Below are 13,247 nucleotides of genomic sequence, written 5' to 3'. Positions count from 1 at the left end.
ATACCAGACCCAAATTCAATTCGACCAATATATCATTAAAATTTTTGAGTGTGTCTGATTATCTAAGATAAATATTTAAATTATAGGAGACTATATTTTGCGAAGTGGAAGCAATCAACAAAATTCAAAGTTTTGATAAATCACATTACTTTTGATCCAACCTTAAAAAAAAAGACAAAATTCAAAGGGATGATAAGCCATCACATTACACATTAAGCAATACTCTCACAGCTTTTGCCACAAGCAATATCCTAGTAAAAACCAAGATATGTGAGGGGTCAATGGTGATACAAACCTGTTTTCTTCATTATCATCAAAAGGAGAAAACAAAACGTTAATACCTGCAAAATTTAATATACATACTAATACAGAGGTTTAAAATCCTATTTCAAAGACAACAATCCACAAACCATACCCAACAAGTAATGTCAGGTGTAACAATTTATTTGTTTGTACGAAGAGCCAAAGCACGATACTAGCATTAGTTTCCGCTAACCCCAGTCTTCCATCACATCAGTTGATTGTATCCTTCTTCAAGCCTCAGCAGCCTTATCGGAAGATGAAGATACCGAGCTGCTACCGTTTTTCTTCGCACGTTTTTTTTTCATAGCCTTTAACAGCTGCTTTGTTGCATTGCATCCTCGGCAAGCATACTGCAATGCAGTTTCACAGGCGGGAGTGACAAATGTTTTGCAATTTCCCTGTAATCATTAGAGGATAAAATTCATCAATGAATGACTCAGAATCCACACCTATATACACCTATTTAGTAGAGTATATAATACTCTCAACATGGAAAGAGTATGTGAGTATAATACTCATAAACTCACATTAAGAATCAACATATTGAGACCAGAACCTCACATCCATGAAAATTAATGGACAATATCTAAACAAGAGCATACATAAAAAGCAAACTTACGTGTTTTTAATGGTCAGCACCTCCTCCATTTGTTTCCCTTTCATCCACTCGGTAGCTGATGAAAAACAAGACAATAATTTAGGAATTGAAGAAACATGTTGGAGTTTAAGAGAGATTTTTAAATGAAGAACAGTAACCAATAGAGACAACAAGGCGCAAACAAAAATTCATGGGGATCTACAAGGCTCAAAGTTGTTCAAAATAAACATGCAACACACTCAAAACCATCATTTACTAAACTAAAATGTGAATAAGCAATTAAATGTACAATGAACTGAAGAAAGTCATTTTGGTGATACTTGCAAGTTTCAAACTAATACATAGGAACTCTCTAGTCTATATAATATTGCTCCATTTGCTTCAATTACTTTAGTCTCTTTGCCTCTTACAATGGATAAAACTTGAGAAAGGAAAGTAAGGGTAAGGTAGGGGAGGGGAATACGGAAGGGGGAGGGGGGACAGGAGGAGGGGAGAGAGTGATAAGTTCTCCTTCCAAAGTTTTGGAGTAATATGTCTTGTATAAAATAAAAAGTCTCCATCTCTCCAATTCCATTCTCCACATTTTTTGGCCCTTCCTAATTGTTATCTAAGAAAAGGAAGCACCATCCTACCATACCTTCCTTTTTGTTCACTCCATTTTCTCACATCCAAAACAATGCATTAATGAGGCAAGTGTACGCGACTAGATATAAAGGTCCTTAGAACCTAGGCGCAAAGCACAAGGCAAACGTCCGAGCTTTTTGTAGGCAAGGCACAATTTTTTGCTAAAAAGCTTTAAAATCAATTTCAAACATATATATTACTTGAAACAATGTGACATTCATATTGAAATAGCAAAAAAGCTTGAAAAAATTCATTATCAACAAGTAAACACTACTCAAGCACATATTTATTTACATGAGAAAATGAAGGATACCCAAAGTTTTTTTCTTCTTCACCAACTTTTTTATGGAAAAAACAGTTTCTCAAACTTTATATTCAAGTGAATTTAGTTTTCGAGTTTTATTTCCTTTTAAAACAAACAAGCTTTGGCTCAGCCCAACGAGGAGGCATATCGCGTGCAAGGGGTGAAAAACATATAGAGGCGCACCGGACGCAAGGGGTGAAAAACATATAGAGGCGCACTAGGACGCACACCTCTTATAGCGAACTTTACCTCACCTAGCCAAGGTGCCTTTATCTGAGCCTAAGCTCGTGGCACACAAGACACAAAGAGGCGTAAGGTATGCAAAATTTTAAAAGCTCTTCTAAAATACAATAAAGCTCTCTTACAGATAGCCTAAAATGGAAACTGAAGCAATCTTCTAGAGATTGAGTACCAAAGATATATGCATGGTTTTGGTTGATGTCAATCATCAGACTACACACTACACACTACACACTATACACTCATGGACTCATGATACATTAAAAATAATGATCAATATCCATTGATATGAAAACAGAAGGCACAATGTGACTTAATATCACTAAAGGACTAGATCTATAGCAAAAGTCCTTATTTCTTCAACAATCCAAGTACACCATACCAATAAGCAGTTCATGTTCCTCCAAGAAACTTGTGAATGGAAGCATATAGCATGTAACAGTTGAGGTATTTACATCCAACAACAGGAGAAGGAAAGGAAGGAAAGGGAGGAAAATATGGAACGGTGAAGTTGTTCTAACCATTTGATATCAGCCAACAATTTCCACTAGCCCAAGCACCTACACAAGTAAAACCGCTTCTAGGATCCACTATCTCAAAGGGCTATAACGCTATCTTTACTACTATCAAAATTTAGATTTTTAAATTAACCAAATAGAAATAAAAAAAATAGAGTAGACACGTACCAATCCACAAACAAAAAACCAAAAACCTCACCTTCGAAAGTTTCTAGGGTTTGTGTACATAAAGAAATTAGAAATTGAGAAACTGGAAACGGGAAACGGGAAAAGAGTCTTGTAAGTCGGTTTATGGATATGGAAGACAACAGGATAGAAATTTTACACATGTCATTGTGTGAAAATTTGAGAAATGTAAGCTAAAAAAAATTAATTAAATAAACTAAGAATCAAACTATTTCCAAAAGTAAGCGTGAAAATCTCAGACCAATGGTTTGGAGCTGTTCGCAGTTACTAACTGCGAACAGCAGTGGAGGGGATTGGTATTGTGATGGCTATGATGGCCCAGCCTGCGAGGTCCCCGCAGCGTCAACGGGGTATGAATGATCCATCTCCTCCAAATAGTCGTCATAAGCAGGAGATGAGACGTGCGTATGGGCGGTAGTCGTTGAGGACTATGCAACGACTTCCGGTATCAAGTGCTGGAACTGCGAGCCGACGAGCATGCCATGCGCAATCTCCCTCACCGGCTCCTCGTGGCTGTACCGCATCACGTCTGCCGCACCTTGTGCCTGCAATTAATATTTAGTTAATGTAACATTATATTATTTAATTGGCAACTTAATCATATAAATGCAAACGAAGACTTACAAATTGGGTCATTGTAGGCGCAGTTGGTGCGTAATGTGCTGCTTCGAAGATGGCACGTGGTGTCATCCATCGGCGCGTGATGAAGAGGAAACATGGCATGTAGTCTGGTGTAGTAGGTGCGCCATGAACATCGATTGGCGCACCTTGTGCCAGCAGCTCAAGTCTACCATCCCAACGAGCGATGTGACGCCAGTTGATCTCCATTCAGTTTGCCCCAGCCTGATTTTTGCGCGAAATTAGGTGTAGCTGGGGTTCAGTGTCACAAGGCGGTGGAATGCCCTGTACCAACCCATATTGGCGCATTACGCGCTCTGGTAGATGTACTTCAACAATGTCAAAGCATATGAGTGGCACAGAAGCTCTCCATGCCCCTGAATGAATCCCCGAGTGTTCGGGTACAGCTGCGTAGGCTTCCGCTGGATATGGGTCCCACAAAAACTACAATACATGTTATGAAAAGGAAGTGATATGTTGATTAAATTGTACTAATGTTAATGAGTACAGAAATGTTTACCTGGTTGGGTCGTAGCAGGTCTAACAAATCTTGGTAGAATCCTAAACCGCTACCGGTGTCCTTGCGCGTCCGGCGTGCAAAATTACTCCTCGAACCGTACGCAACATCTGGTGGGGGTTGGGGTGGAGGAGCAGTATCACCACGACCAATGGTTCTGTAAGGTTGGCCAATAAGAATATACTCCCACGCCCGCAGCTAACGATCGCAAATGTAATTAGTATGTAATTAACCAAATGTGGATTAGAATTAAATGTTATTGTTATTACCTGTAGTATAACTAGTGGTCCTGCAATCTCTTTGACGTTCTTATAGGGAGCACCACAAAGCCTTATGTACAAGTATCCTAGGGCTGCGGAGCCCCAGCTATACTCGGCGATGCGCCCCCACAGGTCGTTAAGTAAACTTATATATAGGAGCTGTATTTGGTTGCTTGTTTTATAGGCAAACAACACAGCTTCTATCAAATATAGGAGGTACGCCTTGGCATACCTGGAAATGGTGCCTTCATCAGCACCTTCGGGGAGATTCAAGAAGGTCTAAACAAACCATGTGCATCGCAAACCGCTCCCCCTGATCACTTCCGGTGGAGGGCGCTCTCCCAATATGCGATGCATCATGTCACGCCAGCCTGATAGCTGGCGTCCGCCTGTACACACGGCATGTCCCTCTATGGGAAGCCGCGTTAGTAAGGCTACATCAAGCAATGTGATGGTAGCCTCACCGAGAGGGAGATGAAATGTAAGCGTCTCCTGACGCCATCTCTCGACTAGTGCTGTGATAATGGCACGGTCAACTCTGCCGTATGCAACGAGGTGAAGTCGTATAACCTCGTTAGCTCTGAGTATGGGATGATCCTATCATCGATCACCCATGGAACGGAATCTGGATGCTTGGTGCCCAACGTTTCCGCATCAGACACCTATGAATATTGAAATATAAATAAGTTACTTGTATGTTAGCAATAGTAAAATGTAAATCATAACTATCGTAAACCTAACCTGGGCATCCCAAAGAGGAATACTCCTGTGCTGTGTTCGTGTTTGTTTTAATATTTACTATTATGTAATAATATAAAATATATATAACATATTACCTTGAGTTACAGATTGTCATTCTAGTATAATATATGTAACATATTGCCTTGAGTTACAGGTTCTAGTGTTGTGACCTTCGCTCGCACAACGACGACAATTAGATCGTTTTGGTCTACTCTAACACTCCAGAATTTCCGATCCCTTAACGAAACCAAAACCGTAAAGGACGGGAGGAAATTCGGGTGTTACATAAAAGAAAAAGTAATAGAATTTAGATAAACGTTAAATATTAACTTTAAAAAGGTGAGTGGAAATTTTGGCAGCATCTGCCTTAAAACTGTGCGCCTTTGTAGAAAAACAAAAGTTAATTAAGATGCTAATAAAGTAAAGGCACTAACGGCCTATCAAAACTATGTCACGGTGGAATGATTCGTCGCCGGCTTCTCAAATCAACATGCCAAACATGGATCGTGGTTCCAGTGTCGACGTTTGCGTTTTAAGAAAACACTTAACTCCTTAAAACCATACAGAGTTATAAATTACGCAGCGGAAATACAAATATACGAGGGAGGACACAAGGCCTCATAACAAAACATATACAACCAAAGTTTACAAAAGATAACAAGAGCTACAAAATCGAAAGATAGCGGTATGACACCGGCTATGCTTCGCCCTCATCACTCTCCCCAAATGCAATGCAATGCAAAAGAAGCTCCAGTACCTGCTACGCCTATCTATGATCCTCCTGCTGCTCGACATTAGACCAAAGGCCAATGTGTCATAGCAAGACAATCATAGAAAGTCATCAACAATCAAACATAAGTACACGTCAATAACTAGCATCAAATATAATAAGGCCAACTACTAGATAGCATTATATCATAGAACAACATAAGATGATTTCAAAAAACGCAAGCACAGATAGTAACCGTTTATCGGCCACTTATACTTCTTAATTTCATTACGTGCTTTCCAACCCGAGCCATGCGTTAGTTCTTGGGTAAAATGCAGGTCTTCACGCTCCTCTTTTCAAACATAAACTCTTGTAAAACACGTATAGTATCAACTCGACCAAGGCATTAACAGAATACCTAACACACGACCTTATAGAGCTTGTCTATCTTAAGGTACGTGTGATCATAGTCTGTAATACCCTTGAGGTAACTTAACTTAGGCACACTTCTCACTAGCATAAACTATTCTATCAATAAGTAGATGTTCTATCAATGAGTAAATATTCTATCAAAGAGTAAATGTTCTATCAATGAGTAAGCTTTCTATCAAAGAATGAACCTTCTATCATTATATAATTTTCGATCAATGAATAAACTTTCTATCACTGAGTAACTTTCTATCAGTGGATCTTTCTCTACTTCCTGGCATAGTGACACGGCCAAGGGCATTATCGGCCATCCGGCGCCCATGGCAAAGTACGAGCTCATGCCCCCTCCAGCGGACCCTCTCGAGTCCTACCTTCGGGAAAAAATAACACACTGAGGTACTAAACCAGTGAAGAGGCCACCATATTGGGGTTTGCAAGGCCCGCATGGTAACACCTCGGTCAAGGGGCGGTATCGGCCATCCGGCGCCCAATGACCCAAACATGCTCATACCCCCCTTACGGTGGTCCCGTCGAACCTCACCTAGGGGACTAATAAATCAACCGGACATAATCCAGTTGAGTCACGCCAGCTAATCATAATCTAGTACCTCATCAGATGGGAATAACTTCTACTCTCAACTATTAATGAGCGCCCTGGGATAGTAGCGCGCCAAAACCCACTTAGCCACTCAATAGAATATGAAATTCACCTCTAACGGAGTCATTCTAACTCCAATTAAGGCATAATCTAATTCTTAAATAAATAAGGGGGTGGTTCCCGCCTTCTATTAACACTCTCATTCTCTAAACTATTCTAAGCTCAAGGACTTAATAGTCGATAGGTCTTCATATAAAGTGTACTTACTAGTACTTTATAGTTTCGATACAATGCATACTATCAAAATAACCAATAATGTCTTAAAAAAAATTGCATATAAGGGTTATTACTGCGTATACGTACTTGTAAGCGTCACTGCACGATCAAAATTCACAAAATCACCCAACTAAGGCTCTACTTTCCTCTTACGAAATGGGCACAATGGGTGAAACTAGAAAATGGGTCAAGAGGTTGGTGGTTCTTATGGTGGTGGCGTGACTCAAGATATGGGTGGTGGAGGAGGGTTGCTCGGAGCCGATGGGGAAGCAAACCCGCAGCCGCCTGTTGCTGTGAGGCGCAGCTGCAGCTGCCTGCTGCTGGGGCTGCACGTGGGAGTGAGGAGGAAGCCGGGTGCTGCTTGCTTCTACCGTGGGGAAGAGAAGGGAAGCTGCTGGTGTTTCTGTGGGCTGTGAAGCGACTAGTGGCGCCCAACTGTTCTGCTCACTGGTGGCGCAAGGGAGAGAAGAGAGAGAGAAGGAGAAGGAAGAGAAGGAGAGTGAGGGTTCTTGCTTGATTATTTAGGGTTTTCACGGGTTTTATACTCGTTATTGCTATTATCATTATTATTATTATTATTATTATTATTATTATTATTATTATTATTATTATTATTATTATTATTATTATTATTATTATTATTATTGTTTATAATTATTATTACGTTTATTTATTTATTTACTTTTATCTCGATTTATTTTCTTGCGAGACCTAACTAAGAGGCTCACCTTTGTGTACTCACACGTATAAATAAAATAATAATTTTGATTCGAACCTCTTTATTTTAGAGGTCGCAATCGTATTTTTAATATAATTATATGTTAATATTTAAATTCGTATTAAAGAAATTTATTAAAACTAATTCAAAATTAATTTAATATAATTATAAAATACCCAAAAGTCTTTAAAATATTAATTAATGACGTCAGAAAATTTCGGGGTGTTACATCTACCCTGATCCATTTCGTTGGCAATTCTCCTAGACTTAGGCCTTCCTTTACCCCGAATTTGATCGGTATCATGTCTAAGTTCAAAGCCCGTGTATTGCGGCCATGACCTCTTAGCGATCATTGGCATGAAGTAATGTTCGTATGTACTTTCATAACTTTGACTAGTATAGCACGGATCCACGAACCTCTCATATGAAAGGTGTCGTTTGATGCAAACAGCAAGTATGTGTGAGAAGGAAGGTGGTATATCTCAAGTTTGTTACATGTGCACTTCACTTGATTCAAGTCAACACGTTGAATCTTCCCCCGCTTGGACGCTCCTCTAGTACCCCTCCTAGTCTTAACTTCGAATACACCACTTCTATAATCAAATGCGATTATATCATGCCAATTTTCCTTTCTCGGTATTTCTATTGATAATCCTAGTGGCATGCGCTGTGTACATGTGTCCTCCAAGTAACCATGCGCTAGCACGTTCACGCCTTTGAACAAAGTAGTCGTTTACCCGATAGAAGGTGAATTCAACAAGTGTTGTCAAAGGTAAGAAACGTAAACCCTTCATCACAAAGTTGAAAACTTCAGCTAAGTTCGTGTTAGTAAAGCCATACCTATGACCTCCATCATGACACAATGACCACTTAGACATATCACCCACGTTATCAATCCAGAAAAGAGCCTCTCGTTTTGCAGTCGCATTTGCCTTTAGTCCATTCATTACCTTAACTTGTTGTCTTTGCTCAGCTGTTTTACCAAACAACCAACTGAACATTACCCATAGCACGATTGAAGTTGCTAAGCAAATGGCGTAAGCGAAACCTAAGATAAGCATTAGGTGGTTGCCACTCCGACTCTTCCATGGTTGCTAAAAAACCAGCGTGTCTATCAAAAATAACGCATAAACCCATCTTCTGTGTGACATGCTTACGAATACAAGCGATGAACCAGGACCATGCACTTATATTCTCCTTCTCTACCAAGGCAAAGGCAATTGAAAGATTCCCTTGTCACCATCTTGGGCAATGGCAGTCAATAAGGTATGACGATATTTACCATACAAGTGCATCCTCATCGACATCCACATCGTCCTCAAAAGGATCCTCAATGAGCTCATTACTCTCATTTCCATCATCTCAAGGTCCCATCTCAGCAATTTCTCCTAAGTTAACCATTGAATCAATTGAAACTTGATTCGTAGGGGGTTGAGAAAAAACACAAGATGCGGAAGAAACGGCGAGAGATTTACAGTTTCCTGAGTTAATATAGGCATAGGGGTAGGAGTAGGATTAGAAGCAACTGCATTCCCTAATGGTACTTCTTCTACGTATAACTCCAAAGAGGGAATTTGGGTGGACTTTGAATGCTCCCACATCGCATCTATAGCTTCATCATCCTCAACAGGAAAGGCAATAAATTCTCCACTCAAGGCATATTTAAATCTTATATTTACTGTACTTCTAGTAGGGTCCAATCCAATCTTAGAACATTATAAAACGTCTAAAGTGGTTCAAATCCATGTTCGAATTGCAAGCAAACAACTTACGTCTTCCCCCAACATAATGAACTTTGCCATTATTTTCTCTAATACAACCATTCCAAAAACATACTATAGTCAGGCGAAATGATGCCATTTTCTACATTAATACAAAGAAAGTCAACATCAATATCAACTCATGCCCATACAAGTACATTATATTCATTTAATTATAATCTTTTTTGGTTTAAATATTATTCAAATCCATAATGTAGCTAAGTTCATACATATATAATGCACATAAAATCCAAATAATAAATCAATTCATAAGTTCACAAATAATATTTCTAATACCAACATCAACATCAACATTTCTAATAATATTCAACTTATACAACAACATTACTTCAAAGTCCAACATAAAGTTATAAAAACAATTAAAAATTACCTTCAACGCTTATGGATGATTAAGATTAGTCTTGATTTAACAACTAGAAACCTACATTTAAAAAAAATAAACAAATTTGGTTAAAACCCTAAAAACCAAAAATACACCAAAAAAACACAAAAAAAATTTACCTTTGAGCAAGCTAAAGTATCCCACACTAATTTTGAAGTGCCAAATTGAAAGAGGAATGCAAGATTTGATGGAATGAATCAATGGTTTTAGAGGGAGAATGTCGAATGAAGTTAAGGTTTTGCGAAATGGGTAAAATGCGAACAAAAGAAATTGACCTGCGTTTTTGTAGAAACAAACTGTTCGCAGTTAGTAACTGCAACTGCGAACAGCATATAAGACAAAATAGCTGTTCGCAGTTACTAACTGCGAACAGCTAGTTTGTCTTATATGCTGTTCGCAGTTAGTAACTGCGAACAGCTCCAAAGCACAGCTTTGGGGTTTTCACGCTTACTTTTGGGATTTTATTAAAACTTGATTTATTTAATTAATTTTTTTTTTGCTCAAGTATTTCAAAATTTCTCATTGTGTTTGCCCATATAATTGGAACTAGATAAATTCTCGTGTCATGCACGAAGATTGAGAAAAAAGTTTTTGAGTTAATTTTATATTTGTATAATATTTGTTTTAAAGATTATAGATACTTTAAAGATTATAAAGAAGGCTATTTGTTAGTATTTTAAAGAAGGTTATATTTATTTTTTTCATAAATATATTTTTTATGAATAAATTTGCTTTAAAGTTTTTTATAAATTAATATAAATTTATTTTTTTATATTAAAGCTTAATTTTATTGAATAACTGAATGTTTTTTTGAATTTTTTTTAAAAAGAGTTTGAAATATTACAAATTTGGTCTCATTTTAAAGATTTTGAAAAAATATTACTATTTGTCTAATTATTTTCTTAAAAAATTTAATTTTATAGGTGAAAAGACCCATTTATAAATAAAAGTAATTTGTTAAGCAAATAGAATTATGAAGTTGATAAGTAGTGTTTACATGAATTTGCATGTCAGTATAAGTATGAGGATATAAGTATTCTACGGCTGGTAAATAATCTTGAAAAATAATTTTGTTATAGCAAGATATTATTCTCTTTTATTATGGAAGTAATATTGGAAAATGATATTGGTTTATGAATTTAGTCATGTTTCATTTTGTCATATCAAGAAGTTATTCTCTTTTACCAAGGTAAATACTTTAGAAATAATACTACTTACCAAATCTTCTTATGCGCGTTAAATTGTACTATATTAGGAAATGGTTTTCACTACAAATTCACCTATTACGTCAATATAAAAATGAGCGGGAAAATTTTCGCTTAGAGTCTGACACATGTCAGTCCTATTTTTTATTAATAGTTTTTATAGATAGAAGTTTTTTTATTATTATTACTTTTTCCGGTTATAGGATAGAAAATCAGTTGATAACAACTATTAAACTCAAATTTCTTCTACCTTTTATTGAGAAATAATTAATTTATTTTAAATCATAGAATATAAATTTTAATAAAAAATAATAATAAATAAAGATTTAAAAATACAAGGTTTAAATAGTTGTTTTTGATTCTCAACTATAACTAGGTAAAGATGAAATTGGTTCAAATTTAAATTTGAATTTTTATTTATTTATCAAACACTAAATTTGCCAATTTTGATTATCCAAATAAAATCTTAGTTCCCAAATACGACATTTAAGAATATAGTACATGTTGTCACTGAGGTTAAATTTGATTCTTTAAATGGATTTTTAAATTTAAATAACGTGGTAAATTGTTTCTTATTGTTTATTACTTCCTCTGTTTTATATTACTTGTTACATTTTCTATTTTTGTCAATTTCATATTGCGTGCTACATTTCTATTTTTAGCAATAAAACAATCATATAAATGTCTATTTTACCCTTATTTTTATCTTACTTTATATTTCATTAACTTTTATGTCTACAAGTGTTTAATCTTTATATATTCCCAACTAAAATTAATAATCCCTCTATATTTATTTTTCTTTTCTAACTAATATAATTTTACACTCCCAACTAACTAAAATTAAGGGATATCCTACATGGTAGCGACGAACTTTTGTGAAAGGATAGTGTTAGCTAATCTTATAATAAATTCCATAAAAGAGTATTGTACTTTGGGAATTTAAACTGCCGTAACACTAATGCCTAAAAAACGTTAAATTATACGTTAAGTTGTGAAATTTCGTTTTAACCCTTGTCTTCTTTCCATTTTTTTTTTCATCCATGGCTTAATCTCCAAATTTAACCCATGGCAATAACTAAATTAATATATATAATATATGGAAAAAAGGAAAAAAAAAATATATATGTTGATGAATCTTATGCAGGGAGAAGTTGCATTACCACTCTAAGTCTAACAACAAATTGTAGTGCAATAAATACAGCAATAGAGAGAAAAATGCATGAAACAACTTCAAAACACCTAAATCACTAAAGAAAAATTAAACCATAAGTTTAATTAAAGAAAAACTAAATTTAGATATCAAGATAGAGTTTTCTCAAGAAATAAAGTTTCCACGGGCATCTAGTACTCTTAAACAATGGGTAAACTTAAAAATGGAACTTAATTTATTAGAACTTGTAGAAGAACAAAGAAAGGGAATCTTAGAATCTGAGAATGTTTGCAACTTATTGTTCAATTCATTATGTCGGATTTTTCACTCTATTGTTCAATTCATTATCGAAGATAAAATATTTGGGGTCCTAGGCCATTGGTGAAAGAAGATGGATGGAAGAAGAAGATGGAAAGAAGACAAGGGTAACAAGTTAACGTATAATCTAACAATTTTTGGACATTAATGTTACGACAACTTAAATTTCGAAAGTACAATGTTGTTTTGTGAAATATTTTTATAATTTGCTACCACTAGCATTTCGCAAAAGTTCATTGCTACCATGTAGAATATCCCTAAAATTAATCTCCCCATTTATTCTCCCAACTAACTTCAATTCCAACAAACTCTATTAATTATGAGAGCAATCCGAACCATCATTACGTTTTGATATTTGATCTACACCGTCCATTGCTACCTTAAAAAATGACCCCCCCCCCCTTATAACCTCCATCCATCAAAAACCTGATACCCACCCTTCTTCATTTATCTTTTTAAGGTTTTTTTACACTTACTCGTTTAAAGTAGTTCAAACTTGGTTTTTTTGGCATGAAACTTGGCACAAAAACTATTTGGTATATATTATTTTTTTGAAATTGCTAGAATTGAAAACAATAGTCATATACTTGAAATTACGTGCGTAGTTGCGTTTATTAGCCTTTTTAATATTTTTTGGCACTTACTCGCTTAAAGGAAACTTAGTTTTTTTAGCATTAAACTTGGCACAGAACACTATATGGTATATATTATTGTTTTGAAATGGTTAGAATTGCAAAAAAAAAAACATGTACTTGAAATTACGTGCATGGTT

Source organism: Amaranthus tricolor, chromosome 9, assembly GCF_026212465.1.
Source record: "Amaranthus tricolor cultivar Red isolate AtriRed21 chromosome 9, ASM2621246v1, whole genome shotgun sequence".
In the NCBI taxonomy this organism is placed as follows: Eukaryota; Viridiplantae; Streptophyta; class Magnoliopsida; order Caryophyllales; family Amaranthaceae; genus Amaranthus; species Amaranthus tricolor.
This window is presented reverse-complemented; position numbering follows the sequence as displayed.